This window comes from Zootermopsis nevadensis, unplaced genomic scaffold (genome assembly GCF_977971745.1).
Source record: "Zootermopsis nevadensis isolate Lab colony 2312 unplaced genomic scaffold, Znev_1.0 Znev_ptg000049l, whole genome shotgun sequence".
NCBI lineage: Eukaryota > Metazoa > Arthropoda > Insecta > Blattodea > Termopsidae > Zootermopsis > Zootermopsis nevadensis.
In genome coordinates this window covers 261,598-282,892 of record NW_028259181.1, presented here as the reverse complement: position 1 = coordinate 282,892, position 21,295 = coordinate 261,598, and the positions used below count along the sequence as shown (strand labels likewise).

The 21,295-nt window shown below is 39.7% G+C and overlaps 1 pseudogene across 1 annotated transcript in view; it reads right to left on the bottom strand.

Moving 5' to 3' along the window:
• The window catches only part of LOC147871550 (ryanodine receptor-like), an 86,056-nt pseudogene that overhangs the window by 15,393 nt on the left and 49,368 nt on the right, over window positions 1-21,295 (bottom strand). The window contains exons 39-40 of the transcript XR_015538700.1: window positions 20,710-20,833; window positions 18,952-19,028 (exon numbers count right to left, since the gene is read on the bottom strand). The product of XR_015538700.1 is annotated as a ryanodine receptor-like (transcript). The remainder of the gene's footprint in view (window positions 1-18,951; window positions 19,029-20,709; window positions 20,834-21,295) is intronic.

The window sequence follows — 21,295 nt, the reverse complement described above, 5'->3', positions numbered from 1 at the left end:
CTAACCAGTGAAATGTAAATGGCTACTGATATAACTGTTATTGTCAGTTACCAGTTCCTGTTATTTAAATAACAGCAGGAAACTGGTTACTGGTAATTCAGCTTGCCGACCTCAGCTACTGTTCAGTGAAAAGTGATCGGGATCTCCACTAACAGCGACATGGCAGTTATCAGTTCCACTAATTCAAACAGTTGCTGCAAATAACCAGTTATTGGAAAGTGCAGCTACTAACCAGTGAAATGTAAATGGCTACTGATATAACTGTTATTGTCAGTTACCAGTTCCTGTTATTTAAATAACAGCAGGAAACTGGTTACTGGTAATTCAGCTGCCGACCTCAGCTACTGTTCAGTGAAACGTGATCACGATCTCCACTAACAGCGACATGGCAGTTATCAGTTCCACTAATTCAAACAGTTGCTGCAAATAACAGTTAATGGAAAGTGCAGCTACTAACCAGTGAAATGTAAATGGCTACTGATATAACTGTTATTGTCAGTTACCAGTTCCTGTTATTTAAATAACAGCAGCAAACTGGTTACTGGTAATTCAGCTGCCGACCTCAGGTACTGATCAGTGAAACGTGATCGGGATCTCCACTAACAGCGACATGGCAGTTATCAGTTCCACTAATTCAAACAGTTGCTGCAAATAACAGTTATTGGAAAGTGCAGCTACTAACCAGTGAAATGTAAATGGCTACTGATATAACTGTTATTGTCAGTTACCAGTTCCTGTTATTTAAATAACAGCAGGAAACTGGTTACTGGTAATTCAGCTGCCAACCTCACCTACTGTTAAGTGAAACGTGATCGGGATCTCCACTAACAGCGACATGGCAGTTATCAGTTCCACTAATTCAAACAGTTGCTGCAAATAACAGTTATTGGAAAGTGCAGCTACTAACCAGTGAAATGTAAATGGCTACTGATATAACTGTTATTGTCAGTTACCAGTTCCTGTTATTTAAATAACAGCAGGAAACTAGTTACTGGTAATTCAGCTTGCCGACCTCAGCTACTGTTCAGTGAAAAGTGATCGGGATCTCCACTAACAGCGACATGGCAGGTACCAGTTCCACTAATTCAAACAGTTGCTGCAAATAACAGTTATTGGAAAGTGCAGCTACTAACCAGTGAAATGTAAATGGCTACTGATATAACTGTTATTGTCAGTTACCAGTTCCTGTTATTTAAATAACAGCAGCAAACTGGTTACTGGTAATTCAGCTTGCCGACCTCAGCTACTGTTCAGTGAAACGTGATCACGATCTCCACTAACAGCGACATGGCAGTTATCAGTTCCACTAATTCAAACAGTTGCTGCAAATAACCAGTTATTGGAAAGTGCAGCTACTAACCAGTGAAATGTAAATGGCTACTGATATAACTGTTATTGTCAGTTACCAGTTCCTGTTATTTAAATAACAGCAGGAAAGTGGTTACTGGTAATTCAGCTGCCGACCTCAGGTACTGTTCAGTGAAACGTGATCGGTATCTCCACTAACAGCGACATGGCAGTTATCAGTTCCACTAATTCAAACAGTTGCTGCAAATAACTGTTATTGGAAAGTGCAGCTACTAACCAGTGAAATGTAAATGGCTACTGATATAACTGTTATTGTCAGTTACCAGTTCCTGTTATTTAAATAAAAGTAGGAAACTGGTTACTGGTAATTCAGCTGCCGACCTCAGCTACTGTTCAGTGAAACGTGATCGGGATCTCCACTTACAGCGACATGGCAGTTATCAGTTCCACTAATTCAAACAGTTGCTGCAAATAACAGTTATTGGAAAGTGCAGCTACTAACCAGTGAAATGTAAATGGCTACTGATATAACTGTTATTGTCAGTTACCAGTTCCTGTTATTTAAATAACAGCAGGAAACTGGTTACTGGTAATTCAGCTTGCCGACCTCAGCTACTGTTCAGTGAAAAGTGATCGGGATCTCCACTAACAGCGACATGGCAGTTATCAGTTCCACTAATTCAAACAGTTGCTGCAAATAACCAGTTATTGGAAAGTGCAGCTACTAACCAGTGAAATGTAAATGGCTACTGATATAACTGTTATTGTCAGTTACCAGTTCCTGTTATTTAAATAACAGCAGGAAACTGGTTACTGGTAATTCAGCTGCCGACCTCAGCTACTGTTCAGTGAAACGTGATCACGATCTCCACTAACAGCGACATGGCAGTTATCAGTTCCACTAATTCAAACAGTTGCTGCAAATAACAGTTAATGGAAAGTGCAGCTACTAACCAGTGAAATGTAAATGGCTACTGATATAACTGTTATTGTCAGTTACCAGTTCCTGTTATTTAAATAACAGCAGCAAACTGGTTACTGGTAATTCAGCTGCCGACCTCAGGTACTGATCAGTGAAACGTGATCGGGATCTCCACTAACAGCGACATGGCAGTTATCAGTTCCACTAATTCAAACAGTTGCTGCAAATAACAGTTATTGGAAAGTGCAGCTACTAACCAGTGAAATGTAAATGGCTACTGATATAACTGTTATTGTCAGTTACCAGTTCCTGTTATTTAAATAACAGCAGGAAACTGGTTACTGGTAATTCAGCTGCCAACCTCACCTACTGTTAAGTGAAACGTGATCGGGATCTCCACTAACAGCGACATGGCAGTTATCAGTTCCACTAATTCAAACAGTTGCTGCAAATAACAGTTATTGGAAAGTGCAGCTACTAACCAGTGAAATGTAAATGGCTACTGATATAACTGTTATTGTCAGTTACCAGTTCCTGTTATTTAAATAACAGCAGGAAACTAGTTACTGGTAATTCAGCTTGCCGACCTCAGCTACTGTTCAGTGAAAAGTGATCGGGATCTCCACTAACAGCGACATGGCAGGTACCAGTTCCACTAATTCAAACAGTTGCTGCAAATAACAGTTATTGGAAAGTGCAGCTACTAACCAGTGAAATGTAAATGGCTACTGATATAACTGTTATTGTCAGTTACCAGTTCCTGTTATTTAAATAACAGCAGGAAACTGGTTACTGGTAATTCAGCTTGCCGACCTCAGCTACTGTTCAGTGAAAAGTGATCGGGATCTCCACTAACAGCGACATGGCAGTTATCAGTTCCACTAATTCAAACAGTTGCTGCAAATAACCAGTTATTGGAAAGTGCAGCTACTAAACAGTGAAATGTAAATGGCTACTGATATAACTGTTATTGTCAGTTATCAGTTCCTGTTATTTAAATAACAGCAGGAAACTGGTTACTGGTAATTCAGCTTGCCGACCTCAGCTACTGTTCAGTGAAACGTGATCACGATCTCCACTAACAGCGACATGGCAGTTATCAGTTCCACTAATTCAAACAGTTGCTGCAAATAACAGTTATTGGAAAGTGCAGCTACTAACCAGTGAAATGTAAATGGCTACTGATATAACTGTTATTGTCAGTTACCAGTTCCTGTTATTTAAATAACAGCAGCAAACTGGTTACTGGTAATTCAGCTGCCGACCTCAGCTACTGTTCAGTGAAACGTGATCACGATCTCCACTAACAGCGACATGGCAGTTATCAGTTCCACTAATTCAAACAGTTGCTGCAAATAACAGTTATTGGAAAGTGCAGCTACTAAGCAGTGAAATGTAAATGGCTAATGATATAACTGTTATTGTCAGTTACCAGTTCCTGTTATTTAAATAACAGCAGGAAACTGGTTACTGGTAATTCAGCTGCCAACCTCAGCTACTGTTTAGTGAAACGTGATCGGGATCTCCACTAACAGCGACATGGCAGTTATCAGTTCCACTAATTCAAACAGTTGCTGCAAATAACAGTTATTGGAAAGTGCAGCTACTAACCAGTGAACTGTAAATGGCTACTGATATAACTGTTATTGTCAGTTACCAGTTCCTGTTATTTAAATATCAGCAGGAAACTGGTTACTGGTAATTCAGCTTGCCGACCTCAGCTACTGTTCAGTGAAAAGTGATCGGGATCTCCACTAACAGCGACATGGCAGTTATCAGTTCCACTAATTCAAACAGTTGCTGCAAATAACCAGTTATTGGAAAGTGCAGCTACTAACCAGTGAAATGTAAATGGCTACTGATATAACTGTTATTGTCAGTTACCAGTTCCTGTTATTTAAATAACAGCAGCAAACTGGTTACTGGTAATTCAGCTTGCCGACCTCAGCTACTGTTCAGTGAAACGTGATCACGATCTCCACTAACAGCGACATGGCAGTTATCAGTTCCACTAATTCAAACAGTTGCTGCAAATAACCAGTTATTGGAAACTGCAGCTACTAACCAGTGAAATGTAAAAGGCTACTGATATAACTGTTATTGTCAGTTACCAGTTCCTGTTATTTAAATAACAGCAGGAAAGTGGTTACTGGTAATTCAGCTGCCGACCTCAGGTACTGTTCAGTGAAACGTGATCGGTATCTCCACTAACAGCGACATGGCAGTTATCAGTTCCACTAATTCAAACAGTTGCTGCAAATAACAGTTATTGGAAAGTGCAGCTACTAACCAGTGAAATGTAAATGGCTACTGATATAACTGTTATTGTCAGTTACCAGTTCCTGTTATTTAAATAACAGCAGGAAACTGGTTACTGGTAATTCAGCTTGCCGACCTCAGCTACTGTTCAGTGAAAAGTGATCGGGATCTCCACTAACAGCGACATGGCAGTTATCAGTTCCACTAATTCAAACAGTTGCTGCAAAAAACCAGTTATTGGAAAATGCAACTACTAACCAGTGAAATGTAAATGGCTACTGATATAACTGTTATTGTCATTTACCAGTTCCTGTTATTTAAATAACAGCAGGAAACTGGTTACTGGTAATTCAGCTTGCCGACCTCAGCTACTGTTCAGTGAAACGTGATCAGGATCTCCACTAACAGCGACATGGCAGTTATCAGTTCCACTAATTCAAACAGTTGCTTCAAATAACCAGTTATTGGAAAGTGCAGCTACTAACCAGTGAAATGTAAATGGCTACTGATATAACTGTTATTGTCAGTTACCAGTTCCTGTTATTTAAATAACAGCAGGAAACTGGTTACTGGTAATTCAGCTGCCGACCTCAGCTACTCTTCAGTGAAACGTGATCGGGATCTCCACTAACAGCGACATGGCAGTTATCAGTTCCACTAATTCAAAGAGTTGCTGCAAATAACCAGTTATTGGAAAGTGCAGCTACTAACCAGTGAAATGTAAATGGCTACTGATATAACTGTTATTGTCTGTTACCAGTTCCTGTTATTTAAATAACAGCAGGAAACTGGTTACTGGTAATTCAGCTGCCGACCTCAGCTACTGTTCAGTGAAACGTGATCGGGATCTCCACTAACAGCGACATGGCAGTTATCAGTTCCACTAATTCAAACAGTTGCTGCAAATAACAGTTATTGGAAAGTGCAGCTACTAACCAGTGAAATGTAAATGGCTACTGATATAACAGTTATTGTCAGTTACCAGTTCTTGTTATTTAAATAACAGCAGGAAACTAGTTACTGGTAATTCAGCTTGCCGACCTCAGCTACTGTTCAGTGAAAAGTGATCGGGATCTCCACTAACAGCGACATGGCAGTTATCAGTTGCACTAATTCAAACAGTTGCTGCAAATAACCAGTTATTGGAAAGTGCAGCTACTAACCAGTGAAATGTAAATGGCTACTGATATAACTGTTATTGCCAGTTACCAGTTCCTGTTATTTAAATAACAGCAGGAAACTAGTTACTGGTAATTCAGCTTGCCGACCTCAGCTACTGTTCAGTGAAAAGTGATCGGGATCTCCACTAACAGCGACATGGCAGTTATCAGTTCCACTAATTCAAACAGTTGCTGCAAATAACAGTTATTGGAAAGTGCAGCTACTAACCAGTGAAATGTAAATGGCTACTGATATAACTGTTATTGTCAGTTACCAGTTCATGTTATTTAAATAACAGCAGGAAACTGGTTACTGGTAATTTAGCTTGCCGACCTCAGCTACTGTTCAGTGAAAAGTGATCGGGATCTCCACTAACAGCGACATGGCAGTTATCAGTTCCACTAATTCAAACAGTTGCTGCAAATAACAGTTATTTGAAAGTGCAGCTACTAACCAGTGAAATGTAAATGGCTACTGATATAACTGTTATTGTCAGTTACCAGTTCCTGTTATTTAAATAACAGCAGGAAACTAGTTACTGGTAATTCAGCTTGCCGACCTCAGCTACTGTTCAGTGAAAAGTGATCGGGATCTCCACTAACAGCGACATGGCAGTTATCAGTTTCACTAATTCAAACAGTTGCTGCAAATAACCAGTTATTGGAAAGTGCAGCTACTAACCAGTGAAATGTAAATGGCTACTGATATAACTGTTAATGTCAGTTACCAGTTCCTGTTATTTAAATAACAGCAGGACCTGGTTACTGTTAATTCAGCTGCCGACCTCAGCTACTGTTCAGTGAAAAGTGATCGGGATCTCCACTAACAGCGACATGGCAGTTATCAGTTCCACTAATTCAAACAGTTGCTGCAAATAACAGTTATTGGAAAGTGCAGCTACTAACCAGTGAAATGTAAATGGCTACTGATATAACTGTTATTGTCAGTTACCAGTTCCTGTTATTTAAATAACAGCAGCAAACTGGTTACTGGTAATTCAGCTTGCCGACCTCAGCTACTGTTCAGTGAAACGTGATCACGATCTCCACTAACAGCGACATGGCAGTTATCAGTTCCACTAATTCAAACAGTTGCTGCAAATAACCAGTTATTGGAAAGTGCAGCTACTAACCAGTGAAATGTAAATGGCTACTGATATAACTGTTATTGTCAGTTACCAGTTCCTGTTATTTAAATAACAGCAGGAAAGTGGTTACTGGTAATTCAGCTTGCCGACCTCAGCTACTGTTCAGTGAAACGTGATCGGTATCTCCACTAACAGCGACATGGCAGTTATCAGTTCCACTAATTCAAACAGTTGCTGCAAATAACTGTTATTGGAAAGTGCAGCTACTAACCAGTGAAATGTAAATGGCTACTGATATAACTGTTATTGTCAGTTACCAGTTCCTGTTATTTAAATAACAGCAGGAAACTGGTTACTGGTAATTCAGCTTGCCGACCTCAGCTAGTGTTCAGTGAAAAGTGATCGGGATCTCCACTAACAGCGACATGGCAGTTATCAGTTCCACTAATTCAAACAGTCGCTGCAAATAACCAGTTATTGTAAAATGCAGCTACTAACCAGTGAAATGTAAATGGCTACTGATATAACTGTTATTGTCAGTTACGAGTTCCTGTTATTTAAATAACAGCAGGAAACTTGTTACTGGTAATTCAGCTTGCCGACCTCAGCTACTGTTCAGTGAAACGTGATCAGGATCTCCACTAACAGCGACATGGCAGTTATCAGTTCCACTAATTCAAACAGTTGCTTCAAATAACCAGTTATTGGAAAGTGCAGCTACTAACCAGTGAAATGTAAATGGCTACTGATATAACTGTTAATGTCAGTTACCAGTTCCTGTTATTTAAATAACAGCAGGAAACTGGTTACTGGTAATTAAGCTGCCGACCTCAGCTACTGTTCAGTGAAACGTGATCGGGATCTCCACTAACAGCGACATGGCAGTTATCAGTTCCACTAATTCAAACAGTTGCTGCAAATAACCAGTTATTGGAAAGTGCTACTACTAACCAGTGAAATGTAAATGGCTACTGATATAACTGTTATTGTCAGTTACCAGTTCCTGTTATTTAAATAACAGCAGGAAACTGGTTACTGGTAATTCAGCTGCCAACCTCAGCTACTGTTCAGTGAAACGTGATCGGGATCTCCACTAACAGCGACATGGCAGTTATCAGTTCCACTAATTCAAACAGTTGCTGCAAATAACAGTTATTGGAAAGTGCAGCTACTAACCAGTGAAATGTAAATGGCTACTGATATAACTGTTATTGTCAGTTACCAGTTCCTGTTATTTAAATAACAGCAGGAAACTAGATACTGGTAATTCAGCTTGCCGACCTCAGCTACTGTTCAGTGAAAAGTGATCGGGATCTCCAGTAACAGCGACATGGCAGTTATCAGTTCCACTAATTCAAACAGTTGCAGCAAATAACAGTTATTGGAAAGTGCAGCTACTAACCAGTGAAATGTAAATGGCTACTGATATAACTGTTAATGTCAGTTACCAGTTCCTGTTATTTAAATAACAGGAGGAAACTGGTTACTGGTAATTAGGCTGCCGACCTCAGCTACTGTTCAGTGAAACGTGATCGGGATCTCCACTAACAGCGACATGGCAGTTATCAGTTCCACTAATTCAAACAGTTGCTGCAAATAACAGTTATTGGAAAGTGCATCTACTAACCAGTGAAATGTAAATGGCTACTGATATAACTGTTATTGTCAGTTACCAGTTCCTGTTATTTAAATAACAGCAGCAAACTGGTTACTGGTAATTCAGCTGCCGACCTCAGCTACTGTTCAGTGAAACGTGATCGGGATTTCCACTAACAGCGACATGGCAGTTATCAGTTCCACTAATTCAAACAGTTGCTGCAAATAACCAGTTATTGGAAAGTGCAGCTACTAACCAGTGAAATGTAAATGGCTACTGATATAACTGTTATTGTCAGTTACCAGTTCCTGTTATTTAAATAACAGCAGGAAACTGGTTACTGGTAATTCAGCTGCCGACCTCAGGTACTGTTCAGTGAAACGTGATCGGGATCTCCACTAACAGCGACATGGCAGTTATCAGTTCCACTAATTCAAACAGTTGCTGCAAATAACAGTTATTGGAAAGTGCAGCTACTAACCAGTGAAATGTAAATGGCTACTGATATAACTGTTATTGTCAGTTACCAGTTCCTGTTATTTAAATAACAGCAGGAAACTGGTTACTGGTAATTCAGCTGCCAACCTCAGCTACTGTTCAGTGAAACGTGATCGGGATCTCCACTAACAGCGACATGGCAGTTATCAGTTCCACTAATTCAAACAGTTGCTGCAAATAACAGTTATTGGAAAGTGCAGCTACTAACCAGTGAAATGTAAATGGCTACTGATATAACTGTTATTGTCAGTTACCAGTTCCTGTTATTTAAATAACAGCAGGAAACTAGATACTGGTAATTCAGCTTGCCGACCTCAGCTACTGTTCAGTGAAAAGTGACCGGGATCTCCACTAACAGCGACATGGCAGTTATCAGTTCCACTAATTCAAACAGTTGCTGCAAATAACCAGTTATTGGAAAGTGCAGCTACTAACCAGTGAAATGTAAATGGCTACTGATATAACTGTTTATGTCAGTTACCAGTTCCTGTTATTTAAATAATAGCAGGAAACTGGTTACTGGTAATTCAGCTTGCCGACCTCAGCTACTGTTCAGTGAAACGTGATCGGAATCTCCACTAACAGCGACATGGCAGTTATCAGTTCCACTAATTCAAACAGTTGCTGCAAATAACAGTTATTGGAAAGTGCAGCTACTAACCAGTGAAATGTAAATGGCTACTGATATAACTGTTATTGTCAGTTACCAGTTCCTGTTATTTAAATAACAGAAGGAAACTGGTTACTGGTAATTCAGCTGCCAACCTCAGCTACTGTTCAGTGAAAAGTGACCGGGATCTCCACTAACAGCGACATGGCAGTTATCAGTTCCACTAATTCAAACAGTTGCTGCAAATAACCAGTTATTGGAAAGTGCAGCTACTAACCAGTGAAATGTAAATGGCTACTGATATAACTGTTAATGTCAGTTACCAGTTCCTGTTATTTACATAACAGCAGGAAACTGGTTACTGGTAATTCAGCTTGCCGACCTCAGCTACTGTTCAGTGAAACGTGATCGGGATCTCCACTAACAGCGACATGGCAGTTATCAGTTCCACTAATTCAAACAGTTGCTGCAAATAACAGTTATTGGAAAGTGCAGCTACTAACCAGTGAAATGTAAATGGCTACTGATATAACTGTTAATGTCAGTTACCAGTTCCTGTTATTTAAATAACAGGAGGAAACTGGTTACTGGTAATTAGGCTGCCGACCTCAGCTACTGTTCAGTGAAACGTGATCGGGATCTCCACTAACAGCGACATGGCAGTTATCAGTTCCAATAATTCAAACAGTTGCTGCAAATAACAGTTATTGGAAAGTGCAGCTACTAACCAGTGAAATGTAAATGGCTACTGATATAACTGTTAATGTCAGTTACCAGTTCCTGTTATTTAAATAACAGGAGGAAACTGGTTACTGGTAATTAGGCTGCCGACCTCAGCTACTGTTCAGTGAAACGTGATCGGGATCTCCACTAACAGCGACATGGCAGTTATCAGTTCCACTAATTCAAACAGTTGCTGCAAATAACAGTTATTGGAAAGTGCAGCTACTAACCAGTGAAATGTAAATGGCTACTGATATAACTGTTATTGTCAGTTACCAGTTCCTGTTATTTAAATAACAGCAGCAAACTGGTTACTGGTAATTCAGCTGCCGACCTCAGCTACTGTTCAGTGAAAAGTGATCGGGATCTCCAGTAACAGCGACATGGCAGTTATCAGTTCCACTAATTCAAACAGTTGCAGCAAATAACAGTTATTGGAAAGTGCAGCTACTAACCAGTGAAATGGAAATGACTACTGATATAACTGTTAATGTCAGTTACCAGTTCCTGTTATTTAAATAACAGGAGGAAACTGGTTACTGGTAATTAGGCTGCCGACCTCAGCTACTGTTCAGTGAAACGTGATCGGGATCTCCACTAACAGCGACATGGCAGTTATCAGTTCCACTAATTCAAACAGTTGCTGCAAATAACAGTTATTGGAAAGTGCAGCTACTAACCAGTGAAATGTAAATGGCTACTGATATAACTGTTATTGTCAGTTACCAGTTCCTGTTATTTAAATAACAGCAGGAAACTGGTTACTGGTAATTCAGCTGCCAACCTCAGCTACTGTTCAGTGAAAAGTGACCGGGATCTCCACTAACAGCGACATGGCAGTTATCAGTTCCACTAATTCAAACAGTTGCTGCAAATAACCAGTTACTGGAAAGTGCAGCTACTAACCAGTGAAATGTAAATGGCTACTGATATAACTGTTAATGTCAGTTACCAGTTCCTGTTATTTACATAACAGCAGGAAACTGGATACTGGTAATTCAGCTTGCCGACCTCAGCTACTGTTCAGTGAAACGTGATCGGGATCTCCACTAACAGCGACATGGCAGTTATCAGTTCCACTAATTCAAACAGTTGCTGCAAATAACAGTTATTGGAAAGTGCAGCTACTAACCAGTGAAATGTAAATGGCTACTGATATAACTGTTAATGTCAGTTACCAGTTCCTGTTATTTAAATAACAGGAGGAAACTGGTTACTGGTAATTAGGCTGCCGACCTCAGCTACTGTTCAGTGAAACGTGATCGGGATCTCCACTAACAGCGACATGGCAGTTATCAGTTCCACTAATTCAAACAGTTGCTGCAAATAACAGTTATTGGAAAGTGCAGCTACTAACCAGTGAAATGTAAATGGCTACTGATATAACTGTTAATGTCAGTTACCAGTTCCTGTTATTTAAATAACAGGAGGAAACTGGTTACTGGTAATTAGGCTGCCGACCTCAGCTACTGTTCAGTGAAACGTGATCGGGATCTCCACTAACAGCGACATGGCAGTTATCAGTTCCACTAATTCAAACAGTTGCTGCAAATAACAGTTATTGGAAAGTGCAGCTACTAACCAGTGAAATGTAAATGGCTACTGATATAACTGTTATTGTCAGTTACCAGTTCCTGTTATTTAAATAACAGCAGCAAACTGGTTACTGGTAATTCAGCTGCCGACCTCAGGTACTGTTCAGTGAAACGTGATCGGGATCTCCACTAACAGCGACATGGCAGTTATCAGTTCCACTAATTCAAACAGTTGCTGCAAATAACAGTTATTGGAAAGTGCAGCTACTAACCAGTGAAATGTAAATGGCTACTGATATAACTGTTATTGTCAGTTGCCAGTTCCTGTTATTTAAATAACAGCAGGAAACTGGTTACTGGTAATTCAGCTGCCGACCTCAGCTCACTGTTCAGTGAAACGTGATCGGGATCTCCACTAACAGCGACATGGCAGTTATCAGTTCCACTAATTCAAACAGTTGCTGCAAATAACAGTTATTGGAAAGTGCAGCTACTAACCAGTGAAATGTAAATGGCTACTGATATAACTGTTATTGTCAGTTACCAGTTCCTGTTATTTAAATAACAGCAGGAAACTAGATACTGGTAATTCAGCTTGCCGACCTCGGCTACTGTTCAGTGAAAAGTGACCGGGATCTCCACTAACAGCGACATGGCAGTTATCAGTTCCACTAATTCAAACAGTTGCTGCAAATAACCAGTTATTCGAAAGTGCAGCTACTAACCAGTGAAATGTAAATGGCTACTGATATAACTGTTTATGTCAATTACCAGTTCCTGTTATTTAAATAACAGCAGGAAACTGGTTACTGGTAATTCAGCTTGCCGACCTCAGCTACTGTTCAGTGAAACGTGATCGGGATCTCCACTAACAGCGACATGGCAGTTATCAGTTCCACTAATTCAAACAGTTGCTGCAAATATCAGTTATTGGAAAGTGCAGCTACTAACCGGTGAAATGTAAATGGCTACTGATATAACTGTTATTGTCAGTTACCAGTTCCTGTTATTTAAATAACAGCAGCAAACTGGTTACTGGTAATTCAGCTTGCCGACCTCAGCTACTGTTCAGTGAAACGTGATCAGGATCTCCACTAACAGCGACATGGCAGTTATCAGTTCCACTAATTCAAACAGTTGCTTCAAATAACCAGTTATTGGAAAGTGCAGCTACTAACCAGTGAAATGTAAATGGCTACTGATATAACTGTTATTGTCAGTTACCAGTTCCTGTTATTTAAATAACAGCATTAAACTGGTTACTGGTAATTCAGCTGCCGACCTCAGCTACTGTTCAGTGAAACGTGATCGGGATCTCCACTAACAGCGACATGGCAGTTATCAGTTCCACTAATTCAAACAGTTGCTGCAAATAACAGTTATTGGAAAGTGCAGCTACTAACCAGTGAAATGTAAATGGCTACTGATATAACTGTTATTGTCAGTTACCAGTTCCTGTTATTTAAATAACAGCAGGAAACTGGTTACTGGTAATTCAGCTGCCGACCTCAGCTACTGTTCAGTGAAACGTGATCGGGATCTCCACTAACAGCGACATGGCAGTTATCAGTTCCACTAATTGAAACAGTTGCTGCAAATAACAGTTATTGGAAAGTGCAGCTACTAACCAGTGAAATGTAAATGGCTACTGATATAACTGTTATTGTCAGTTACCAGTTCCTGTTATTTAAATAACAGCAGGAAACTGGTTACTGGTAATTCAGCTTGCCGACCTCAGCTACTGTTCAGTGAAAAGTGATCGGGACCTCCACGAACAGCGACATGGCAGATATCAGTTCCACTAATTCAAACAGTTGCTGCAAATAACAGTTATTCGAAAGTGCAGCTACTAACCAGTGAAATGTAAATGGCTACTGATATAACTGTTATTGTCAGTTACCAGTTCCTGTTATTTAAATAACAGCAGCAAACTGGTTACTGGTAATTCAGCTGCCGACCTCAGCTACTGTTCAGTGAAAAGTGATCGGGATCTCCACTAACAGCGACATGGCAGTTATCAGTTCCACTAATTCAAACAGTTGCTGCTAATAACAGTTATTGGAAAGTGCAGCTACTAACCAGTGAAATGTAAATGGCTACTGACATAACTGTTATTGTCAGTTAGCAGTTCCTGTTATTTAAATAACTGCAGCAAACTGGTTACTGGTAATTCAGCTGCCGACCTCAGCTACTGTTCAGTGAAAAGTGACCGGGACCTCCACGAACAGCGACATGGCAGATATCAGTTCCACTAATTCAAACAGTTGCTGCAAATAACAGTTATTGGAAAGTGCAGCTACTAACCAGTGAAATGTAAATGGCTACTGATATAACTGTTATTGTCAGTTACCAGTTCCTGTTATTTAAATAACAGCAGCAAACTGGTTACTGGTAATTCAGCTGCCGACCTCAGCTACTGTTCAGTGAAAAGTGATCGGGATCTCCACTAACAGCGACATGGCAGTTATCAGTTCCACTAATTCAAACAGTTGCTGCTAATAACAGTTATTGGAAAGTGCAGCTACTAACCAGTGAAATGTAAATGGCTACTGACATAACTGTTATTGTCAGTTACCAGTTCCTGTTATTTAAATAACTGCAGCAAACTGGTTACTGGTAATTCAGCTGCCGACCTCAGCTACTGTTCATTGAAAAGTGATCGGTATCTCCACTAACAGCGACATGGCAGATACCAGTTCCACTAATTCAAACAGTTGCTGCAAATAACAGTTATTGGAAAGTGCAGCTACTAACCAGTGAAATGTAAATGGCTACTGATATAACTGTTAATGTCAGTTACCAGTTCCTGGTATTTAAATAACAGCAGGAAACTGGTTACTGGTAATTCAGCTGCCGGCCTCAGCTACTGTTCAGTGAAAAGTGATCGGGATCTCCACTAACAGCGACATGGCAGTTATCAATTCCACTAATTCAAACAGTTGCTGCAAATAACAGTTATTGGAAAGTGCAGCTACTAACCAGTGAAATGTAAATGGCTACTGATATAACTGTTAATGTCAGTTACCAGTTCCTGTTATTTAAATAACAGCAGGAAACTGGTTACTTATAATTCAGCTGCCGACCTCAGCTACTGTTCAGTGAAACGTGATCGGGATCTCCACTAACAGCGACATGGCAGTTATCAGTTCCACTAATTCAAACAGTTGCTGCAAATAACAGTTATTGGAAAGTGCAGCTACTAACCAGTGAAATGTAAATGGCTACTGATATAACTGTTATTGTCAGTTACCAGTTCCTGTTATTTAATTAACAGCAGCAAACTGGTTACTGGTAATTCAGCTTGCCGACCTCAGCTACTGTTCAGTGAAACGTGATCAGGATCTCCACTAACAGCGACATGGCAGTTATCAGTTCCACTAATTCAAACAGTTGCTTCAAATAACCAGTTATTGGAAAGTGCAGCTACTAACCAGTGAAATGTAAATGGCTACTGATATAACGGTTATTGTCAGTTACCAGTTCCTGTTATTTAAATAACAGCAGCAAACTGGTTACTGGTAATTCAGCTTGCCGACCTCAGCTACTGTTCAGTGAAACGTGATCAGGATCTCCACTAACAGCGACATGGCAGTTATCAGTTCCACTAATTCAAACAGTTGCTTCAAATAACCAGTTATTGGAAAGTGCAGCTACTAACCAGTGAAATGTAAATGGCTACTGATATAACTGTTATTGTCAGTTACCAGTTCCTGTTATTTAAATAACAGCAGGAAACTGGTTACTGGTAATTCAGCTGCCGACCTCAGCTACTGTTCAGTGAAACGTGATCGGGATCTCCACTAACAGCGACATGGCAGTTATCAGTTCCACTAATTCAAACAGTTGCTGCAAATAACAGTTATTGGAAAGTGCAGCTACTAACCAGTGAAATGTAAATGGCTACTGATATAACTGTTATTGTCAGTTACCAGTTCCTGTTATTTAAATAAGAGCAGGAAACTGGTTACTGGTAATTCAGCTGCCGACCTCAGCTACTGTTCAGTGAAACGTGATCGGGATCTCCACTAACAGCGACATGGCAGTTATCAGTTCCACTAATTCAAACAGTTGCTGCAAATAACAGTTATTGGAAAGTGCAGCTACTAACCAGTGAAATGTAAATGGCTACTGATATAACTGTTATTGTCAGTTACCAGTTCCTGTTATTTAAATAACAGCAGGAAACTGGTTACTGGTAATTCAGCTTGCCGACCTCAGCTACTGTTCAGTGAAAAGTGATCGGGATCTCCACTAACAGCGACATGGCAGTTATCAGTTCCACTAATTCAAACAGTTGCTGCTAATAACAGTTATTGGAAAGTGCAGCTACTAACCAGTGAAATGTAAATGGCTACTGATATAACTGTTATTGTCAGTTACCAGTTCCTGTTATTTAAATAACTGCAGCAAACTGGTTACTGGTAATTCAGCTGCCGACCTCAGCTACTGTTCAGTGAAAAGTGATCGGTATCTCCACTAACAGCGACATGGCAGATACCAGTTCCACTAATTCAAACAGTTGCTGCAAATAACAGTTATTGGAAAGTGCAGCTACTAACAAGTGAAATGTAAATGGCTACTGATATAACTGTTATTGTCAGTTACCAGTTCCTGTTATTTAAATAACAGCAGCAAACTGGTTACTGGTAATTCAGCTTGCCGACCTCAGCTACTGTTCAGTGAAACGTGATCAGGATCTCCACTAACAGCGACATGGCAGTTATCAGTTCCACTAATTCAAACAGTTGCTTCAAATAACCAGTTATTGGAAAGTGCAGCTACTAACCAGTGAAATGTAAATGGCTACTGATATAACTGTTATTGTCAGTTACCAGTTCCTGTTATTTAAATAACAGCAGCAAACTGGTTACTGGTAATTCAGCTTGCCGACCTCAGCTACTGTTCAGTGAAACGTGATCAGGATCTCCACTAACAGCGACATGGCAGTTATCAGTTCCACTAATTCAAACAGTTGCTTCAAATAACCAGTTATTGGAAAGTGCAGCTACTAACCAGTGAAATGTAAATGGCTACTGATATAACTGTTATTGTCAGTTACCAGTTCCTGTTATTTAAATAACAGCATTAAACTGGTTACTGGTAATTCAGCTGCCGACCTCAGCTACTGTTCAGTGAAACGTGATCGGGATCTCCACTAACAGCGACATGGCAGTTATCAGTTCCACTAATTCAAACAGTTGCTGCAAATAACAGTTATTGGAAAGTGCAGCTACTAACCAGTGAAATGTAAATGGCTACTGATATAACTGTTATTGTCAGTTACCAGTTCCTGTTATTTAAATAACAGCAGGAAACTGGTTACTGGTAATTCAGCTGCCGACCTCAGCTACTGTTCAGTGAAACGTGATCGGGATCTCCACTAACAGCGACATGGCAGTTATCAGTTCCACTAATTCAAACAGTTGCTGCAAATAACAGTTATTGGAAAGTGCAGCTACTAACCAGTGAAATGTAAATGGCTACTGATATAACTGTTATTGTCTGTTACCAGTTCCTGTTATTTAAATAACAGCAGGAAACTGGTTACTGGTAATTCAGCTTGCCGACCTCAGCTACTGTTCAGTGAAAAGTGATCGGGACCTCCACTAACAGCGACATGGCAGATATCAGTTCCACTAATTCAAACAGTTGCTGCAAATAACCAGTTATTGGAAAGTGCAGCTACTAACCAGTGAAATGTAAATGGCTACTGATATAACTGTTATTGTCAGTTACCAGTTCCTGTTATTTAAATAACAGCAGCAAACTGGTTACTGGTAATTCAGCTGCCGACCTCAGCTACTGTTCAGTGAAAAGTGATCGGGATCTCCACTAACAGCGACATGGCAGTTATCAGTTCCACTAATTCAAACAGTTGCTGCTAATAACAGTTATTGGAAAGTGCAGCTACTAACCAGTGAAATGTAAATGGCTACTGATATAACTGTTATTGTCAGTTACCAGTTCCTGTTATTTAAATAACTGCAGCAAACTGGTTACTGGTAATTCAGCTGCCGACCTCAGCTACTGTTCAGTGAAAAGTGATCGGTATCTCCACTAACAGCGACATGGCAGATACCAGTTCCACTAATTCAAACAGTTGCTGCAAATAACAGTTATTGGAAAGTGCAGCTACTAACCAGTGAAATGTAAATGGCTACTGATATAACTGTTATTGTCAGTTACCAGTTCCTGTTATTTAAATAACTGCAGCAAACTGGTTACTGGTAATTCAGCTGCTGACCTCAGCTACTGTTCAGTGAAACGTTATCAGGATCTCCATTAACAGCGACATGGAAGTTATCAGTTCCACTAATTCAAACAGTTGCTGCAAATATCCAGTTATTGGAAAGTGCAGGTACTAACCAGTGAAATGTAAATGGCTACTGATATAACTGTTATTGTCAGTTACCAGTTCCAGTGATTTAAAGTAAACAAGAAAAAACATAATCAAAATGAACACAGTAGAGCGAGAGGCAATGTACAGAAAGTTCAAATGAAAGCTTATGCATATGCAAGTATTATGAAATGGATTACTGACGAGAGAAAGGAACTACATCTGAAATGGCAGATATAATACCTCAATCAACTCGTTACTATTTAAAGTAGACACAACGTAGAATGGGACTTTCACACTGGAAAACGTGACGTACTTTCTTAAATCTTGGCAGCCCAGGAATTATATTCCAGATATCAGTGTGTCTAAAACTATCCAACAAAGATTAATCATGCCCATAGAATGATATAAATTTTCATACAGAGATAATGGTCTTATAGAATACTTAGGGCCACAATTACGAAACTTCATTCGAACCATCTTAATTTTTTTTTTAAAATTCCGGACTGCACATACAATTTTAGAAATACTAATCTCTGAACTTGTGTTGGACTTCTAGGCAGGAACACTGTGTTTACTTTGAAGACAGATACACAGATACCAGCAGTCTGGAGAAAAACAATGCCACGCAACTTAAGATGGCTGTCGTCTCGGTTGCAGTGCAATGCGTTGTCTGGTACAAGTTTACAGACGTTTCAGAGGAACTTGCTGCCTCAGATATCAAGGCGATGATCAAGGCAACATGTATCTCCGAAACGCTGGTAAATTTCAACCTGACTTCACAGCGCTACGACCCGGAAGACGGCCATCTTGTTACTCGCTGCCATACAATTATTTTATTAATATAATTTGTAGTCTTCAGATACTGCTTTAATTAGTTACGAGTTATCGGAATAGAAAAAATCACCACTTACCGCATCTAATATCTGAACTTTACTCTTCTGACGAGACGATTTCATTCTTAATCGTGTAACGCTCGCAGTAAGTCCCTCTGGAATATGACATTAGTAGTTCTTATTTCTATGCCCCATTTATTTTAACATTTCTCTAGTTAATTTCATTTGTAAAAAAAATATTAAACATCCTTCAATTAACTTCAATGTGTTAATAAAACGTAGCAATGAGAAAATATAAAAATTTCAAATTTTTCATAATAATACAAATTTTGACTGGAGTAGAATTTGATCACGATCTCTCTTTGTATCTGCCGACATATTTCGATCTGTGATTCAGATAATTTCTATTAATTATGTTGCCTTCATATATAAATCTGTATATGTATAAAATATAATATACCTTGCACACAAACATTCGATCGATTCGGCTCACATTCGACGAAACGCGTCCCGATCACTTTGAGACACCGTAACATACTCCCGCTTTACCATATCAGGCTTCTAAATCACAAGTGAATGAGTATTTCTGCACAAATTGTTATCACGGGCCAAAAAGTTATATAAAATTATAAATTATATTCATCACGATATGGAGGACGAAAATTCAGTAGAAGTTTACTTGTAGGATATAAATATAACTTCTTAAAATTGTTATACGAGGTGCGATCGGAAAGTTTACAGACTGTGTCAATAGAGGGCGAACCGGATGTAGTACGAGCTTCTGCCGCTAGGGGGTGCGGCCTACATTCATAGTGAATCAGTGTGCCAGCCGGCATCATCGAATTAGCATTTGTTTCTTAGTTACGGGCGTTTTGGTAGTGCATTACACCGACCCTCCTGCGATTTCGGAATGGCGTGTGCATCAAATTTTGCCAAAGACTCGCCAAAACGGCTACGGAAACCTATGAAATGCTAAAGCAAGCATTTGGGGAGTCCGCAAACTTTTGTGTGGCATTCACGTTTTAAAAATGGCCGAACCTCTGTCGATGATGACGAGCGTTCTGGACGACCATCTTCGAGCACAACGCCCGAAAATGTTACGAAGATTCGGCAGGCCATTCACAAAAATCGACGTCGTACCATCAACGACTTGTGCGACATTGTTGGGATAGGCTATGGAACCTGTCAGCTGATTCTAAAGGAAGAACTCCACATGCGACGCATCCTGTCTGAGGACCAGAAGCAGAATCGACTTCTCGTTTGTCAGGAGCTCAAAGATCTTGCAAGAACCGACCCCAACTTCCTTTCTAAGCTCCATGTGACTTCTTCCTCTTCCCAAAGATGAAAAATCAGCTAAAGGGAAGGAGATTTGAGACGATAGAAGAGATTCAGGCAGAATCGCAGATGGTGCTTGACAGGCTGACAAAGAAAGATTTCCAGGGATGCTTCCAGGCTTGGCAGCGGCGCTGGGATCGTTGTGTTCACTCCCAGGGGAACTACTTCGAGGGTGATGGATGAATTTAATACCTGAGATAAGTGTACGGGTTTTTATACGCGCAGTCTTGAAACCTTTCGATCGCACCTCGTATCTCTTAAAGATAGAAGATTAATTAATGAATATTGCTGATTAAATTAATAATTACAATTTAAAATTAAACATTAGATCTGCGTATTTTATTCAGGTCGGCATTTTATCGAATTACTTTAGTGATATTTTAAAAATGTGCCTACCTGAACACAAGAAATATGTTACGTCTCGATAATATTCCCTATATTTACTAATATTATAAACATATAAGAAATTGTATATATAATAATACCATAATCATGACTCACTTTTGACATTGCAAGCTTGGAGTAAAGATAATGTTGCCATGACATTTCATCTGCTGGACCAATATTATCAGGGAAAGCGAGCTGTATCTTGGCAAAATTCCATTATGTCAGTCTCCGGCAGTTTCTGAAATACAGTCGTAAGTAGTTTATTTTATCACAAGAATTAAAATGTCCCCTGCACATGTCAAGAATTTGAGAAATACAAATTAAAAATGAAAACAAAAACTGACGAGAAAATGCATAGCCACTAGAGTTTCTGGCATGCTGTCACAGGCTTACGTAAAAGCATATTCACATTAATCGCATTGCTGTCAATCTTCATTCTAATTACAATCATCCCCCCTTCCCCCCAAAACCCCAATTTACAGCTCCGCAATGAGCTGATAAGCAGTTAATGCGCTACGCAAACCACGTGACCAGAAATCGAGAAAAGAATCCCTGAAACGAGACAAAATTTTCCTCTACATGGCTTTTCATAACCTAAAGATTCATTACTGTATTCACAAAAGCCCACGACTGTATGATGTCCTCCGACAGGTAAATATGATTTAATTCCAAAAAATTCTATTTCTGTAAGATGATAATC